This window comes from Meles meles, chromosome 3 (genome assembly GCF_922984935.1).
Source record: "Meles meles chromosome 3, mMelMel3.1 paternal haplotype, whole genome shotgun sequence".
NCBI lineage: Eukaryota > Metazoa > Chordata > Mammalia > Carnivora > Mustelidae > Meles > Meles meles.
In genome coordinates, this window is record NC_060068.1 from 113,767,126 (window position 1) to 113,786,454 (window position 19,329).

The window sequence follows — 19,329 nt, forward strand, 5'->3', positions numbered from 1 at the left end:
TAGTATGTCATCCAAAATGATTTTACAAGATTTTGTAAAATTTTACAAGATTTTACAAGATTTGTAAAATTTTACAAAATTTTACAAGATTTGTAAATAAACTTTTAAAAATGTCATGTTTTAATATGAAAATTTTTATATTTTAATTCCCTATTTAATATGAAAGAAAAATATACCAAATCGGACTTACAGATATTACTGCTTAGGAGTTAAAGTAAAATATAAAGCATATACAAGTTTATATTACATCTACATATTACAAGAACAAACAATACATACCAACACATATATACCCATACCTCTATGACCATGAAAATTAAGTCCGCATTATGGCCACATGAAATTATGGCCACATGACTTGTCCATCAGACAAGTCAATCAAGACAAATTACTGCATATTACATAAAAATAGGAAAATGTTTAGACTGGTTTTTGGAGAATAATTTATGCTTAGTGCATAAAAAATTATTCATTCAGGAACTTCTAAGCCACTTCTTTTAACAATTTCTTTAAGTGATTTTTTTAAAGATTTAACCATTTGCAAGAAGAGTGTGAGTACACATGCGTGCGCGCGCACACACACGGGAGTGAGGGGGAGCGGGCGGAGGCATAAGGAAAGGGAGAAGCAGGCTTCCTGCTGAGCAGGGAGCCCACCAGGCACTCAATCACAGAATCCGAGGATCATGACCCAAGCCAAAGACAGATACTTAACCAACTGAGCCACCCAAGCAACCCCTAAAAGATTTTTTTTTAATCAGCAGGAAATGAGACTTATAACTTAGAAAAAAAAGAGTTTAAAAATAAATTTTAGGGGCACCTGCTGGGCTCAGTCAGTGGAGCATGTTATTCTTGGTCTCGGGGTTGTGGATTTGAGCCTGTTTGGTGCAGAGATTACTTAAAAATAAAATCTCTAAAATTAATTAATTAATTTTAAAAGGGTTTACAAAATCTTGGCTCAGCATAATGAAAGACTGAAAGTTTGCATTATCATTAATTTCCCCCACACTCCTTTTTCCTACCTAAATATTAAATTATAATCTTAAAAATGCATTTATAAGCATTCAAATATTTTTCATTTATGAGCACAAGTATGCTTATAAATACTACTCAATAAAATTGTGCACATTAATGTAGCTAGCTGCTAGCTTACCACAGAACTACAATAAAACTACTTATAGGCCCCCACCTTTTCCGAGGGGGTGGTAAACATGCTGTGCAAACCAAGAGAACACAGCATACTAATAAATTTGTGTATGCTGAAAATCTCTCTCTAAAGCTATGACACCTCTGTTTGGGGCTCTCTACAAAACAATTAAGAAATACTAAGAATATCCTCAGATAAAGTCAGATAATAGCAACTTACTTCTTTTTAACAAAAGGAGTTTGGCAATAGAAAACCAAGTTTTGGATCCCAAACTCACTTGAACCAATATCCCTGATAAAAGAAAAGTGTAATATAGCCCAAGTCCATGTAAATTACCAACCCTCAGAATTCTAGAAATAAGGGCACCTGGGCAGCTCAGTCATTAACTGTCTGCCTTCAGCTCAGGTCATGAATCCCAGGATCCTGGGATGGATCCCCGCCTTGGGCTTCCTGTTCAGTGAGAAGCCTGCTTCTCCCTCTCCAGCTTCCCCTGCTTGTGCGCGAGCTCTTGCTCTCTCTCTTTCTCTGTCAAACAAATAAATAAAATCTTTTAAAAAAAAAGAATTCAAGAAAGAGCCCAAAAGAAGTATGGAGCAAGCCAAAGATAGTTTAAGTGTTGTCACCCTACTTCCAAATCAGCCTTTTCTTTTTATTCCATTTACTTTACCTCTCTGTTGCTTTCCTACCTCTTCTGTCCATAACCATTTTCCCACATATTTTCACTTTCCATACACGAAAATTAATCTAACATACTTTTTCTCCTTGTATCTAAAAGTTTTTACTTAATTCTTCTAGGACTACATGGTTTTAAGTGAAATATTTTTAGTCAAAATACTTTTGGTTATACAAACATACATAAAAGCTGTTTTCAAAGACATGAATAACAAGATAAGCAGTCACTCATTTAGCAAATGTAAATGCCCATCATGGGCATGTCTCTGTTATAAATACTGGATATTCTGCAGTGAATAAAAGGAAGCTCTTTCCCTAAGGATACTAAAGCAAAACTGTTCTTGGCAGGTTCAAGAAAGCTCAAGAACACCCATATGCCTGGCATGGAATAAACCAAGGAGAAAGTAATAGGACATATCATCAGAGAGGTAGAAGGCACAGATGATGGAGGGCCTTGGAGGCCCTGTTGTATTCTGGCTTTTGCTCTCAGGAAAGCCACTGAAGGATTTTGATCATCAAAGTAACATAATTAAACTTCATCTCAAAAGGATCACCCTGGCTACTGTCCTGAGAACAGAAAAGAGCAGAAGCAGCAAAGAGACCAGGAAAGAGACTGCTAAAATAAGATAGGCAAGAGATGATGGTTACTTAGAAAAGAGTGTCATGAGTGGTCTTATGATAGATTTTAAATACAGGACATACTTTCATGATACATTATTTTGAATTAGATGTGGGGGTGTGAGAAAGTGAAATCAACAATGTCTACAAGGGGGTGCCTGGGTGGCTCAGTTGGTTAAGCGACTGCCTTTGGCTCAGGTCATCACCCTGGAATCCCAGGATCAAGTTCTGCATCAGGCTCTCAGCTCAGCAGGGAGTCCCCTTCTCCCTCTGACTCTTCCCCCCCTCTCGTGCACTCTCTCTCATTCTCTCTCAAATAAATAAAATCTTAAAAAAAAAAAAAAGAGTGTCTACTAGGTTTCAGCCACAAAAAACTAAAAGATGGGATTGACACCTCTAAGATGAGAGAGATGGGATAAGAACAATCATTGGGGTAGGAGAGAAACAAAGATGAAAAGTTCAGTTTTGACTTATGAAATACGGGATACCTAATTAGGAATGTTGACTCAAAAGTTGGGTACACATGTGTGGAGGTCAGGAAAGAGATCCAAGCTGAAGAGAACATTTTTAGTTTGAAATATATGGTAATTCTAGCTAGAGAATAGGATGAGATTACAAAGGACTACATATAAATATAGAAGAGACTTAAACATAGAGCTCTGGGAAACTGCCTTATTTTTTAAAAGTTGGGGCTACAAAAAAGAATCAGAAAAACAAACTAAAAATAAGTAATAGTGTCCCAGAAGCAAAGAAAAAAAAGGTTTCAAAGAGAAGAAAATTATCAACCATGACAAATGCCGCTGCTACATCAAGAGGATTAGGACTGAGAACTGACTAGGGAATATATCACCAAGAAGGTCATTACTAACCTCAACAAGAGTAGTTAGAGTGAAAAAGAAAAGAAGATAAAAGAAAAAAAAAACTGAATGTAATGGATCCAAAAGAGTGAACAGAGGACTGATGGCCATAAATAAGAAAAATGTGGTGTTGAGGGAGGTTTGTTTGTTTTAAAGATGGGAGATAGTTCAGCATATCTCTACACAGACAGGAATGATCAAGTAGAAATAGCAAACAGGGATGACGCAGCTCATTGGCAGGCAGGAGCCTGGGATGAATACTGAGGCAATGCAATGTCCTTGACCAGAGAAGGGGATAGAACCAAGGACAAGATGAATGGAATCCATGTTCATAGCATAAGAGAAAATGCAGAGAGTGTGGGTATAAATGCAAAAAGAGATTAAAAAGTTTCTTCTGATTGCTTTCATTTTTAATATACAGGAAACAGTCATCAGCTGAAAATGCAAAGAGGTGAGAGAGTTTCAAGAGAAATGTAAAATAGTCATTTAGGGGAGTGGGAGAGTGATTCAATCAACAAATGTACTAAGATTACAGAACTGGGGCACCTAGCTGACTTAGGCAGTGGAATGTGTGACTCTTGATCTCAGGCTTCTGAGCCGGAGTGCCATGCTGGGTGTAGGGATTACTTTAAAAATTACAGAACTGTGGGAGCATGAAGAACCCTCCTGAATTTACAGGGAGATGAAGTCAGCATTGGTGTTTTTTTCCCTCAAGTCGCACTCAAATGCCATGTACAGGCTAGACTAGATGGAGAAGGGGTAGGGGCAGATTGCCAGATGAGTACAGTAAAGAAGTGCTACAGAGAACTGAGGGTGTACAAAAGTAAAATCTGTAACAGAGGACCACAGATTCGGATCCATATCCATATCCACAGCATGGATATGGAGGAAGGCTTGGGACAGTACATTAGCAACATGCTATAGGTCCCAGACACAGAAGTCCTGTTTAAGTGGGGATAATTAACAGAAAGAGCTGGAAAGGTACAATGTTGAGGTCAGAGTGGAATGCATGAAACTGCGTATTATGAAATAATCTTAGTAAAGAGCAGGTCCGGTTAAAAAGTTACAGAACTTCTGTGAAGACTAAAGCAAAACCTCTCCTTAGGCACAGTGAGCCTGCAGATGAGAGAAACTGGAAGATGAAGGGACAGTAATGGAAGAATTATATCACAAGAATTGTAGCTGGAAGGTTCCCAGATGTGGAATCCCCAAGAAAACCATTTCCAGCACTTCTGGAGAAAGTCCACTTTGAACAACCTGTCTGATTCCAGAAGGCACCAATGCCAGAGCACGAGAGGATGAGCCACATTAAAAACATACCACCACCACCACCCCCAATTCTCTCTCCCCACCGAGTTAGACCCTGGGCAGCTGAATGGACAGCACAGTGACACTGGTAAAATAAAAGATGCCTACTAGGACTCTTGCTCCAAAGCAGACTTCTAGGGCTCAAGAAGTTCTGAGCCATAAAGAGAAGTTCTAAATTGTGTAAGAGTTTTAACAATGAATATTATACTGAACTGTATCTTGTAATGACTAAATAACACTATCATTGACAAGTAAGCACAAGAATTCTCATTACCTAAAACTAACTAGAAAAGCTACCTGACCTTCCCTACCTCCAGAGGCAGGGAAATACTTACTCTATAGCGACAGCTTGAAGGTACAGGGAGAGAGTTGTTTAAGTTTTATCAAGTCTCATCCACTGCACATAACAGTTCCACAAGTACCCATGGGTTCTCACCATATGTAAGTGCAAAATATATACAATTCTGAATATACAAAAAATTCATTTTTGCTTTATTAAGCAAAAATTGGAAGTATATTATTAAGCTACAGGGAACAAAATGATTTTATGTTTTACTAAAAGATGCTTACAATAATCCAATCAAAGATTTAACAAATTTTAGCATGAATTTCTAATAGCATAAGATATAAAATAAAAATTTAAGGGCACCTGGGTGGCTCAGTCATTAAGTGTCTGCCTTCCGCTCAGTTCATGATCCCAGGGTCCTGGCACCGAGGCCGGCACCAAGGCCTGCATCAGGCTCCCTGCTCGGAGGAAAGCCTGCTTCTCCCTCTCCCATTCCCCTGCTTGAGTTCCCTCTCTTGCTGTGTCTCTGTCAAATAAATAAATAAAATCTTAAAAAAAAAAATTCAGTGTTCATCATTTAGTCATTTTCAAAGATACTTAAATTTAACATGCAGTTATCTAATGCTTTCTAGGAAAAAGAGGGAGTTTGTTTTACTGTAATCCATTTTGACTAAAATACATTTGAAGGTATTTTATGGTGTCATGATAAAGATAGCTTATTACCAAGTCTTTTGGCTTTCAGTTCAGAAACTCCCTTTGGATGGATTCCCATAACTCTTTCAGCTAAATCCTGTCCTGTTATTTGTTTGTATTATAGAAAAGCTCCAATATTCTTAAGCTTTGATGTGAGGCAGCAGTATGCATGAAGTTAATTATTAATAAGCTAAATTTCAAGTTTTTCCACCTAGTATGGGAAAAAAATCAGGATAAATTCCCTCACCTAACTAATAAGTAAGAATTAAGGGTAAGTACAATTTCACTCAGTTCTTCTCAACAATGTACAGGGAACCCATAATGTTCCTCTCAAAAACATCACTAATACTTTTCAGTACAATGCTAAAAATATTTCACGGGGACTGAGATTAAGAACACTACAACAGGGGCGCCTGGGTGGCTCAGTGGGTTAAAGCCTCTGCCTTCGGCTCAGGTCATGATCCCAGGGTCCTGGGATCGAGCCCCACATCGGGCTCTCTGCTCCGCGGGGAGCCTGCTTCCTCCTCTCTCTCTGCCTGCCTCTCTGCCTAGTTGTGATTTCTCTCTGTCAAATAAATAAAAAAAAAAAAAAAAAAAAAAAGAACACTACAACAGATGAAAACCAATACACATTTCCAGTTGTGAGAAAAAATAAAAAATTTAAGACGTGTTAACAAAAGTACCCCAAACTCATCCAAAAGCAGATGAAAACCTAAACACTTCCAAAAAGTGACACCTGGGATATAAAAAATGTAATAGTAACCTGTTCTAGAGAACAAATGTGACAAATTACTTACAAAGCATTTTGGAAATGTTTTTATACAAATGCTAATCGATACTCTAATGATCTATACAAAAATGAGCACAGCTGCAATGCTTTTTTTATGGGCATCATTCTTAATCACTTTATTAATTACATACGATAAAGGAAACACTTTGTAAAGAATTCTGAAGGGTCTTAAAAAAAAACGAACAATGGGGCGCCTGGGTGGCTCAGCGGGTTAAGGCCTCTGCCTTCTGCTCAGGTCATGATCCCAGGGTCCTGGGATCGAGCCCCGCATCGGGCTCTCTGCTTGGCTGGGAGCCTGCTCCCTCCTCTCTCTCTCTCTGCCTGCCTCTCTGCTTACTTGCCTACTGTAATCTCTATCTGTCAAATAAATAAATCTTTAAAAAAAAACAAAAAAAAAAATGAACAAACTCCCTAGTCCCATCCTGTCCCACACACATACCCTGAGGAAGAAAGCATCATTTCAAATCTCTAACAATTATAAAATGGGATGATCCTGGAATTTATTTAGACTCAAAACATTATAAACTATTCTGAGATAGAAATAATACTATGGGGGTGCATGGATGGCTCAGTGGGTTAAAGCCTCTGCCTCCGGCTCAGGTCATGATCCCAGGGTCCTGGGATTGAGCCCAGCATCAGGCTCTCTGCACAGCTGGGAGCCTGCTTCCTTCTCTTTCTCTGCCTGCCTCTCTGTCTACTTATGATCCCTGTCAAATAAAAAAAATAAAAAATAAAAAATAATTTTTTTAAAGAAATAATACTATGATAATACAGTATTTTTTTAAGGTACAAAAACGTAATCATGGGTTTTGTTTTTTTTTTAAAGATTTTTTTATTTATTTGACAGAGACAGAGCAAGACAGCACAAACAGGGGGAGTGGCAGAGGGAGAGGGAGAAGCAGGCGCAGGGCTCAATCCTAGGATCCTGAGATTACATACAACCTGGGCCAAAGGCAGATGTTTAACCTACCAAACCACTCAGGTACCCCATGGGTTCTCATTTCTTGAAAAAATGTGAGTATTTCTCTACACTGTTGACTGTTACAAGTTCTGATGATGAAGTTCTTAACCAAATACAATACACCAAGCATTTTATTCAACGTATCAGAACTTGTTTACACTTTCTTCAACATCACTATTATCACCTACTACACTAGGTTTCTCATCAGCACCAGACTATCAACAGTATATTGTCAAAGTAACTCTTCCTGCAATAAATGTACATTAAAAGAAATAATAATAAAACAAAACCCTCTACCACTAAAATTTAAGAGATTACTTTCCACATTACTCCCAGGCACAACCACAAAAAACAAAGAGCCAACCTAAAAACCTGAAAGCTCTATCTGAAAGTACAAATTATCTTCAATAATGTATAAGGTGTTAACAAGTCAAAAGGGTCTACCTAAACTGAAATGCCATCTATGAAAAAATTTATTAATCTACATTATTTTTTAATGCTCAAAAAAATGACACTGGAACACATCAATTTGGCTTTCAGATGAGGCCAAATTAAAAAAGCACTTAAAAAAAAATCCTATGTATTTAAGACAAACGCACACAATGCAACCTTATGTTCAGAATAAATACTACAAACAGCATTCTCCTTTTAGTAAGCAGTTACATCACAGTCACAATACTAGCGGGAAAGTCCAAATATGGAACCACAAATTATCACTAATAGTCCTTCCCTTTTCACCATGATTAAGTCAATACTGTATTTATCTGTAAATAGCAACTAAAAGGTCAAAATAAAACTTCCAAATAGGTGCTTTATTTAAAACATTTCTTGTAGAAAAGTAATCTACTGTTTCTCCTTGGAGAATTAAAAAAATAGAAAATACTGTATAGCAAAGATTATTTACAGAAAACAACCAGAAGTACATTACTCTTCAATAAACACACTGTACCAAAATCATCCACTATGGAAGGAGGGGAAAAAATTAGTTTGTTAAACCTTTTCCTCCCTTCATTTTAAAATGTACACTGATTTTATTAAACTGACAGTAAGAAAATGCGAACCAATAATCTCAGCCCTATGAAGTTACTTATTAACCTTTAAATAGCCTCTTAGGGATCCATACTTCCTGCACTCCACTTGCCAGCTTTCCTGTAAGTAGGCAGTAGGGGTGTAAGACAGTCCTTACTGGCAACATCGATAATGAGGAAAGAACTTCACGCTCAGGTTAAAGCGGTAATTGTGGGTTTTGTTTGCTTCTAGAAACTCAGCAACCAACACAGGTGCCAGTACATAATGGGTGCTTAATGAACACCGGCTGAATAAACGGTAGGGTTTAATTAGTGTAACATTAGTTTTCTTTTCCCCCTAACTTTAGAGAGCCTCTGGCTCAAAAAGCAACTGAAGACCATGCCACCATGCCCCGCCAAAAGCACAAAAACTTATCTATTCATAATGAAATAGACTTTGGGTGTCTCAAAAGAACAAAATACAATCCAAACACCTCTTCTTTAATTTCTGTTCTTTCGAAAGAAAATCAGAAATAACGCTTGTCTTTTAATACCTATTTTTTAAATAACAGAAAGGGTCTACCGACTTTTCCTCCAAATGAAAAATTTCACATTTCAACTACATTTCCTACACTTGTAACACTGATAATAACTGATCATCAACACTACATGTATGGTGGGTAAAAATTTTAAAAACAGCATATAAACAGAAACTGCATGTTGTTTCCCAACTTTTTTTTCCCCTTGAGTCAAGAGGGTTTGTGCCTAAATTTTTACTAGCTGTGAAAACAGTTTTCATGTTTCAAGATTCGTTCATTCATTCAAATATTTTACTGAGCACCTACTATACGCCAGACTCTTTCAACAAAATGTCAGTTCTGTAAACTGAACATCAGCACCAAACTCCCCTACAAAAGTTTATCATCTGAAATAACAGCAAATATAAAGAAATTCCAATGTTGTTTCAAGTACACATGAAATCGGCCCACCGGGGCTTTTCGGGATAAATTGGGCATCAGACAGCCGCTACCTACCACACCCGTTACCAAAAATCACAACTGAAGCGGAAAGGAAGGACAACCTGTACGAGTAACACGAGCTCCTCCGTGTAGGTGGTCAGGCAGGGCTCTCTCTCCGGGGCCCAAAGAGAAGCGAGGCGAGACCCGCAGGCGGAACACGCCGCACGCCTCAGGAAAGAGCCCCGGCTCCGCAGGCAGGGGTCCCCGCCCCACCCCCAAACTCTCACCTGAAGGACCCCGGCCCTCTCCGCCCGCCCTTCGCCCCTCCCCTCCCGACTCCCAGACCTGCAAAGTTGGGGGGAGGGGGTCTTTTCATTTCCATTTTACATCAGGCTGGCGGTTGGCTCCCTCAGCCGCCCGCCTGTCGTCAATTTTGAACTGAGCATGTAACCATTTCTCAGAAGGAATGGAAGAAAAACCAAAGGCAGGGTCCGCAGGAAGACCTCGCCCAGACCTGAAAATGGAGCCGCAGGCTCAGCCCACAGCCCGCAGCGCGCGGGGGGCAGGGCCGGGCCGCGCTCCCCACCAAGCCCTCGGCGGCGGGGGTTCGAGGCTGAGGGCCCCCGCCCAGGAGGCCGCGAGGGCGAGGTGTGGGGGTCGGTGCACGATCTGGGCCGGCGGGGCACTCACCGTCGCCTTTGTCTGGACCGCCGGCTCCAGCCGCAGCCGCTCTCGGTGCCGGCTCCGCGGCTCCTGCCACCCCCACGCCCGCAGCTGCGCTCCCCAGCGCGCTTGCCGCTTCCTGGCCCCTCCCTCCCCGCCCAGGCTCGCGCGCGGGCGGAGCGAGAGGCGGCGCGCGCCCGGAGAGCCGCGCGAGGACTGCGCCGCCGCGCCGGCCCCACCCCCTGCCCCGCCTGGGCGTCGGACTGAGCCAGCGACCCCGCAAGGCGCAGCTCCGTGCAGCTGCGCGGGCTAGGAAGCCCCCTCCTAAGCGAGAGGAGGGCCGAGAGCTGGGGCTGGAGCCCGCGCGGGAAAGGACGCGTCGGAAGATGGCGACCAGGGCTGGGTGGGAGCGCACGACAGCCCCTCCTCGCCCTCCGCCCGGTGGCTGGCAACGGCGGCTCGCGCCCCCACCCCGAACCGCGCGGAGGGGCGGTGCCTGCGCTCCTAGCGGGACCTCGGACGCTCCCAGGCTGGCCAGGCTAGGCGCCGAGTCCTGGCACCACTTGTCAGTTGGAATTGGTGGAAAGATGCCCTGAAATCCTGGGAACACCGCTTTTTATTAATGTAAACGCCAGAATCGTTGAATCTGTCCTAACTGGCTTTTACGGTCTAGAAGTTCCACCTGACATTTGAAAAGTGTGAAATTACTTGTCTCCTGGAATCTGAGTCTTCTTTAGCTGTGTTTTGTATAACCCAGAAATCAGTAACACCTAAGAGTGTCCATTCAGCCGTCAGCCTTCTACCAAATGCCTACATTAAGTTTTCAGGCCTACAACACTTGGAATATGATGTAGTAATATATATGTCTTCTTCATCTGGATTGATTATATTAGTGCAATATTAGTTTTCTTTCTCCCCTAAGTTTCTAATTGTCCCTTGCTCAAAAAGCCGTTCAAGACCGAGCCACGGTCCTTCTAGCTAGTTGCTCATAACAAATACTTTGTGGAGTCCTTAGTTCCCTTTCTTTTCACTGATCTTCACCTCCACACTGTCAGGCAAGACTGTTGTATTCTCAGAGTAAATCAGAATCAGGCCAATCAGTGCATTACTTCTGTCTTCTCTGACTTGGATCATACTTCAGTGGCCTACTTCAGTTGCGAGTTAAATGGTTTCTCTGCCCACCATCAACCCTATTGTTTGAGCAACAAACAGAATACTATCTTACAAGAAGAGTCAGCTCCAGTCTCATCTGGCCAAAATCTTTCAGTGACTCCCATTTCATTGTCTGTAAAAACTAACGTCTTTACTGTGACCTACGAAGTCCCTGACTGTGCCTGTTCTCTTCACCTTTCTCACTCCAGCTCCACCCTTTGCTACTTGAATAGTCCAGACAGACAACTACTTAGGGCGTTTGAAGTGTTCTTCCTTCTGCTGGGAACATTCTTCCTCAATGTCTGCTTTCCCTCTTTTAACTCTTTGCTCAAATCTCACCCTAACAGTGATGCTTAGCCTGACCACACTATTTAAAATTGCAACCACTCTGGGGCGCCTGGGTGGCTCAGTGGATTAAGCCGCTGCTTCAGGTCATGATCTCAGGGTCCTGGGATCGAGCCCCGCATAGGTCTCTATGCTCCGCAGGAAGCCTGCTTCCTCCTCTCTCTGCCTGCCTCTCTGCCTACTTGTGATCTCTCTCTCTGTCAAATAAATAAATAAAATCTTTAAAAAAAAAAAAAAAATTGCAACCGCCCCAACACAAACTCTCATTCCTTCTTAACTGGCTTTTTTGTTTCCATGACACTTTAAACCTTGCAACAGTCTTTATAATTTATTTATTTTGTATGTGTTATCTCTTAATGTCTGTCTTCCCTAATACAAAATGGAATTTCGTCTGTTTTGTTCAGCTGATGTACCCTGGCACCTAGAATAAATGAAATGTTTAAATCCCCTGAGATGATAAAAAATGCAAAGAAAAATTTTTTTTCTAATATTTTATTTATTTGACAGAGAGAAATCACAACTAGGCAGAGAGGCAGGCAGAGAGAGAGGAGGAAGCAGGCCCCCTGCGGAGCAGAGAGCCTGCGGCCAGGACCCTGGGATCATGACCTGAGCCGAAGGCAGAGGCCCCAACCCACTGAGCCACCCAGGCACCCCGAAAAAAATTTTTTTTATTTTAAACTTGCTCTTGGTCCCAATTTCTATCAGTTAACCATAGATCTTTATCTACATTATAATATAAGTATTTTAATTTTCTAGTTACCCTGAGTACAGTGAAAACTTGACATTCAGTGCAGTTTTTCTGACCCGTGATATCCTGGTATCCTACGTCAAAAAATAGGAATAACATAATAAACTAGAGGAAACTTTCTGACCTGAAATTCAAAGGCATATTAGTTCTAAAAACTTCCTCAGACAAAAACAACAACAACAACAACAAAAAACAAACAACAAAAAAAAACCCACCAGGAAATTCATCAACTCCATGTGAATCTATAATTACCTCAAAATTAAAAGAAATGTGAGGTGCTAAAAAAAATAAAAACAAAAAAAACCCAGAAAATTCCTTAATATGTCTTGTATGTTTCTAACCCTTCCTTTGAATTGCAAATGTAGTCATTTTGTGTGAATGCCTTAAGAGTAACTTTTCTTATCACTTGTTTATAAGAGTTAACATTCATTATGTAAACATTTGTTTTCAGGCTTCCCATATGTTTATAACACATCATATGCAACTGAATACCCTGATAATAATCTAAGTTTAGTTGCTACAGCTATTCACACACCTCTCGTCAGTAGAAAAAAAAATTAAGAATACAATTCTTGAAGGATACCTTTTGTATGAAAGTCTGTGTATATATTTATTTGCTCAGTATCATATTTATAGTATAGTCTCTTTATGCATTTAATTTATCCTTTATGATTTAAAACAGGTTAAAACTACAGATTATCCTCACAATTTAGATTTTTTATAAAATTAGACTACTTTTGCTTAAGAACCACTGATAATGTGTTTTATCAACATCCAAACATGATTTGTAATTACAATAATACCAAATAATAATTTTTCTGGAGTTAATATAATGTTTCAATAATGACTATCCTTAAAATTGTTACCAAATAGAATCTTGTCAAAAGGACAAGGTAGAAAATACATACTGTTTATAATTTATTCACATAATGTACACTGAAAATACTGCTAAAAATAAACCCAACTGTTGTAGTACAAAGGTTTTTTGTATTACAAACTGCTTTGCACACTCACTAGTTTGAAAACAAGAAAATGATCTCAACAAAACTAACGGTATATTTGTGTCATAACAAATGGAGATGTTAACACCATGAACAATGAAAAGAATGTGTTTGTCTATCACTACTCATGACCTCACATTGCTGCCACATTGACCTTATTCTGCAATCTTTACTTAAACACATTCTCCTGTAAACATATAAAAGCATATGAATTTTTTTCTAAAAGTATGGTATTAATATTTTTAAATTACTTTACAAAATTTAGTAACAGTTATTTCTTACACATAGGAGAGATGGTGTATGGCATCAGAGTCTGGGGTTCAAACTCTGCTACAGAATAAGCTGGGTGACCCTGAACAAGATTCTTAATCTTTCTAAATGTGTCTTTTCTTCTAACTTTTTTTTTTTTTATATTTTATTTATTTGACAGAGAGAAATCACAACTAGACAGAGAAGCAGGCGGAGAGAAAGGAGGAAGCAGGCTTCCTGCTGAGCAGAGAGCCCGATGTGGGGCTCGATCCCAGGACCCTGGGATCATGACCTGAGCCGAAGGCAGCGGCTTTAACCCACTGAGCCACCCAGGCGCCCCTCTTTTCTTCTAACTTAATGGGACCGTAGCAACACTTACCTCCAAGAATTGTTGTGAGAAATCCAAACTCAACCAAAGTTCTTAGCCTTGGACCTTGCACATGCTAAGTGCCGGTAAATGCTAGCTACCATCATTACACAAGCATACAATTAAGCTCAATGCCCTATATTTTTATACTGAGAAAATGGCTCATAATAGGACCCAAATGGGATGGTTTGAGTTCTACAGCAAGATAGTATAATATGCAATTAAATGAACATGTTTAAAGAGGCACTAACATTTCTTCTACCACCACAAGTGGTGGGCACAGTTCTAGATAAGAAGGCAGCTAAGAGAAATAAGGCCCAGACCTAGAATAGCTTTACAGTTGAATGACAAGAGACATATAGTTAGCAAATACCTACTTTCAAAGAAGTATGAGCATACTTCCTGGTTTGTCAGGGACACCTCTTATCCTGGCTTAATAGTTTTTTGTGCTCACTTTCATTCTCAATATGTCCAGGTTTAGACAAGAAATTATATGGTCACCCCTAACTAGAAGTATGTATGGCATGCTCAGAATACAGAGAAGGAACCATCAGTTCTATGTAAAGTTATAGAGACTTACACTGCTCCTTAAAAGAAACATTTAAATTAGCCAAGTGGACAAATGAAGGAGCTGAAGAAGGACCAAAAAAAAAAAAAAAAAAAAAAGAGGCAAACAGAAGATCTTATTTTTATTATTCTGAATCAAAACCATAAAATGTTTATATACTTGTTAATAAACGTAGTAAATTCCCTTGACCAATGTTAAATGAATTACTTGGGTGATTTTACACATTTTCCTAAAAATATAATAGCAAAACCTTAAGACACAAATAATATAACACAGATTCATTTATTTGTATTTTAAATATCTATTGAGCATCTATTATGTATACATATGTCTGTCTTGGATGTGATAGAAGATACAAAATATTTTTGTGACACAATTTTAAATAGAACAAAATCTAGTGGCAAACACCAAATACCTTAGCTAGTAGTCAACGTGATAAGGAGACACAGAGCACATGAAGTGTGATTTGGGTAGACTGAGAAAAATTGGGAGACATCTGGAACTGATTGAGAAAAAAGAAAATGACCAGTTCAGAGGAGTATCATAATCCATGGCCCTTTCCGTGATAGAGGCAGTCAAAGGTAGAAGAACCTAAGTCAAACTTCACTCCACACTTTTACCCAGAGCTGCCCCTTGCTGTTCATCAAACCACAAATATTTATTGAATGCCTGCTGTTTGCCAGGTAGCATACCAAGTGCTGTGGGAAAACTTAGTATAAAACATGGTCTTTGTCCTTAATGAAATGTCACACAGCAGCATTTGAATAATTAGACATAGTAGCCTTATGAATGCCATGGAGGGGATCACTGAGGTCTGTATGGTCAGCAAAGGTCTTTTAGAGGGAAAGGAATTTGAGGTGGGTCTCTGGGGAAAAGGGAGTAGATCAGTGTTTTCTGTTTATTGCATACCTCTGGTGGTATGGGAGATGATTTTAGGTTATAAACTTAACAGAAGCAGGGTTAGAGGGGGCAAGGATAGGGACAGGTAGTTTGGGGACCTGCAGCTTCAACACATAGCCTCAAATGTAGAGCTGACCCCCAAACAATGCAGGGTTAGGGAGGGGCCCAGCCCTTCCATGTTTAACTTTTTTTAACTCCCTGCAAAATTAACTAATATCCTACTGTTGACAAGAAGTCTTACCTATAACATAACATAACATAACATAACATAACATAACATAACATAACATAACATAACATAACATAATGATAGTCAACTAACAGGTATTTTTTGTTTTTTGAGAGAGAGTGTGTGAGCTGGGGAGGGAGGGGCAGACAAAGAGGGAGAGACAGAATCCTAAGGACGCTCCATGCCCAACATGGAGTCCAATGTGGGGCTCCACCTCACAACCCTAAGATCATGATCTGAGCTGAAATCAAGAGTCAGAAGCTTAACCGACTGAGCCACCCAGGTGCCCCATATGACATATTTTTTATGGGACATGTGTTTGTATTCTTACCATAAACTAAGCTAGAGGGAAAAAAATGTTACTACGAAAATCCTAAGGAAGAAAAAAAATTCCTTAAAAAAATACATTTATAGTACTAAGCTATATTTATCAAAAACAGTATGTCTGTAAGTGGACCCACACAGTTCAAACCCATGATGTTCAAGGGTTAAATGTAATCGCATTATAGCCCCTCAGCTCGAAACAAAAACCAAAAACCAAAAAATGAAACAAAACAAAACAAAAATAAAAACAAAAACAACAAAAAGCATTAGGAACTGTAATAAAAATGCCCCTGGGGACAACTAAAGAAAAAAGGAGCCTTTTGAGAGGCATTCTGCTATGTCAGGTTAGAGACTACCAGTGACTAACAATTTTTTTTTCCTTTTTTTCCTTACAGTTAACAGCTGTATATGACACATAACTCAGATTTTCCACATGTGATAGTGAGAAAAATTTCTTTGACACATTTGTTAACAATTAAAAGGAGTCAGCTAAAAGAAACCTCTCAAGGAAACAATAGTAGCAATAAAAAGAAAGGCGATGTGGCACTTAGGAGAGCACAAAGTTTAGCAAAGAAAACTTCAGCAACTAGCACTTAATTAAAGGCGAGTTCCCAGGAAGAGCAAGAGCCACAATGGATTTTGAGCTGAATATTGGCAGACTGGCATACGAGAGTGGGGAAAGAGTCCAAAAGGCAGGTAACCAAGAGGGTCTGAGGTCTGTACTGTGCTGGGAAGAGGGTGCTACTCCCTGCACCTTGAGGAAAGTCTTTAGCTCAGAGACCAGGAAAACGGGCCCCAGCGACCTCTTAGGAGACCATTCAGAAGGAACCAGTAGGACTCACACCTCTGCAGTTTACTAGGGCTTTAGCAAGAGGAGAGGTGGAAGCTCCAACATACCTCAAAATGTCTGGACATTGCTGCCCTTAAACCAGGTAGGACAGAAATGTTACAGTTTCACCTAATGCCCTTAACCTTTGTGTTGCTTTCACAAGGAAAGTTTATGATGAGTAAGATTTGAGGGTATAACTGGAAAAAAGGGAAAGGAGCACACTAGGATCTTTCATGTCCCATCCTCCATTCCTTCCCTGGCAGGTGTTACTACCTGATAGTAAGACAGCTCTTGCTTTTCTCCCTGTGACTAGCAAAGCTAAGTAGCTGGGAGAATTTTGATAGTTGGCTCTGTGTCATCGCCACTGTGGTTATGTACATGTTTTATATAATCCCCAGGACTATAGTGGGCAGATTGATGAAAATGTACCACCCACTACCCCAATATGTGGTGCTCTCATTCCCTGGATGAGATAGTCCCATGATTATGTTATGTTTTGTTTCACAGTTGACCTTAAAAAAAGATTATCAGGGTGAGCCCCATCTCACTACAAGAACATTTCAAGTAGAGTGTTTTCTACCACTAGTGGCAGAAGGAGAAGTCAAGGAAACTCAAAACATGAAAAAGACTTGATGAGCCATTGCTGGCTGGAAGACGGGGTATGGGGTACATGTCAAGGAATACACTCCATCTCCAGAAAGAAGGAATGGCCCCTGGTAGACAGCCACAAGGAAACAGGGACCTAAGTCCTATTACTCACAAGGAGCATGAATACTGCCAACAATAATGTACTTGGAAGCAGATTTATGCCCCCCCAAGTCTCCAGACGAGAGCTCAGAATTGCAGGCACCTTGATTTCAGCCACGTGATAACCATGAACAAGAATTCAGCAATGACATGTGGGACTTCTCACCTACAGATAATGTGAGCTAATAAATGGGTGTTGTTTAAAGCCACTGATCGTAATTTGTTGTACAGCATTAGAAAACAAAACCACTGTCACTGAATTAACCCTCTTCTAGACAGTTTGTGAGGTGGTCCTCCAGCCTAAAGAGTGTATCAGAATTTCCACTCTATTGTCTATTCATAAGACCAATGGATCAATACTCAGGCATTAGTAAACAATTTGCAGTCATTTATGACTACATGCAGGAGGAGAACCATAGGAAAAGACTGGAATTCCTGATAATTTAGTATATGAGGGGCTTAAATGTTATTTTCATTTGGGTGAAAAAGGAAATAGGACCTTATTTTGAAGTAACAGGCTTCAAAGACCTGGTAAGACCTGGTAAGGTCTGGTAAGACCTCACAACTGTGGGTGTTATTAGAATTTCTGTTAGCATATGGCACCAGCCTCTGAAAAGGAAAGGCAGATGAGAGTGTTCTCTAGTAGAAAGAGAACGATCTCCAAAGTCAGGTAGATTTGAGTAAGTTTTATTGACAGTAGCTGTTTGAACAAGGGCTTAAGGAAATGTTCTTAAACTCTTTGAGCTCCTTAGAATAGGAATAACACCTATCTAATAAGATTTGGGGAGAATTAAACAAAATAACTCATGTAAAATATCAGGGCCTGCAGAACAGTAGACTATCAATTAATTTGTCTCCTCTACTGGGGTGGAAAATTTTTCACAACTTTCTTGCAATATTTTTAAAGTAAAAGTAACTAAACTATAGCATATACCAGAATAATGCTATCTTAGAGAAATATGATGCATGTTGCACATGTAATTTTTTTTTTAAAGATTTTATTTATTTATCTGACAGATCACAAGTAGGCAGAGAGGCAGGCAGAGAGAGAGAGAGGAGGAAGCAGGCTCCCCACTGAGCAGAGAGCCCGAAACGGGGCTCGATCCCAGGACCCTGAGACCATGACCCGAGCCGAAGGCAGAGGCTTTAACCCACTGAGCCACCCAGGCACCCATGCACATGTAATTTTAAACTTCCTAGTAGCCACATGAAAAAAAGTAAAAATAAGCATATAAAATTAGTTTTAATAATATGCTATTATGTACATAAAATACATAAAAATACTGTCATTTCAACATGCAACCAACACAAAACTATATTAATGATGTATCTTACTTCTGAAACTAAGCCTTCAAAGTTGTTATTTTTTTAATACTTACAGTACAACTCAATTCAATATAGCTACCTTTCAAATGCTCAATAGCAACACGTATCTAGTGACTACAGTACTGGGTATCTGAATACCAGATCTCTAAATAAATATTTCAAAATATTCTCCTTTATCCTTTGTTAATTCTAAGATAAACATAAAGAGGTGCTAAATAGGTAACTGTAGATATATGAGAACATACATGCATATACATCACACTCTGGCACATACCAAACCCAGATGGCTTTTCTTTTTTCTTTTTTTAACCACCAGGTCTTAGTTGCAGTGAGCTATACTTCAATCAGAGGATTAAGGTATAAATGGTACATGGCTTTCTAATTTCAAATTCCAAACGTACTACAAATCAGAACTACATAGCCAACATAAAGTAAGACCAGGCAATCATGATAGTTAGGTTAAAACAAAAGCCTGTCTTACACAAAAGAATACAGGTTGGTTTTTATAGTAACTTTAGTCAAGGATTATATACATATATATGTGTGTGTGTGTATATATATACATATATATGTACATATATATGTA

General features: G+C 39.6%; 1 protein-coding gene and 1 pseudogene across 6 annotated transcripts in view; one reads left to right on the forward strand and one right to left on the reverse strand.

Moving 5' to 3' along the window:
• Positions 1-9,448, forward strand: part of LOC123939267 — a 53,021-nt pseudogene extending 43,573 nt beyond the window's left edge.
• Positions 1-10,111, reverse strand: part of CDC42SE2 (CDC42 small effector 2) — a 121,118-nt gene extending 111,007 nt beyond the window's left edge. For 4 of the 6 annotated variants that reach the window (XM_045999930.1, XM_045999934.1, XM_045999928.1 and 1 more), the window contains exon 1: positions 9,986-10,110. The gene's annotated coding sequence lies outside the window, so the exon portion shown is untranslated. Of the gene's footprint in view, positions 1-9,985 lie in introns of all 6 variants that reach the window. The other 2 variants (XM_045999929.1, XM_045999935.1) reach the window with 2 other exon arrangements.
• Positions 10,112-19,329: the final 9,218 nt, after the last annotated feature.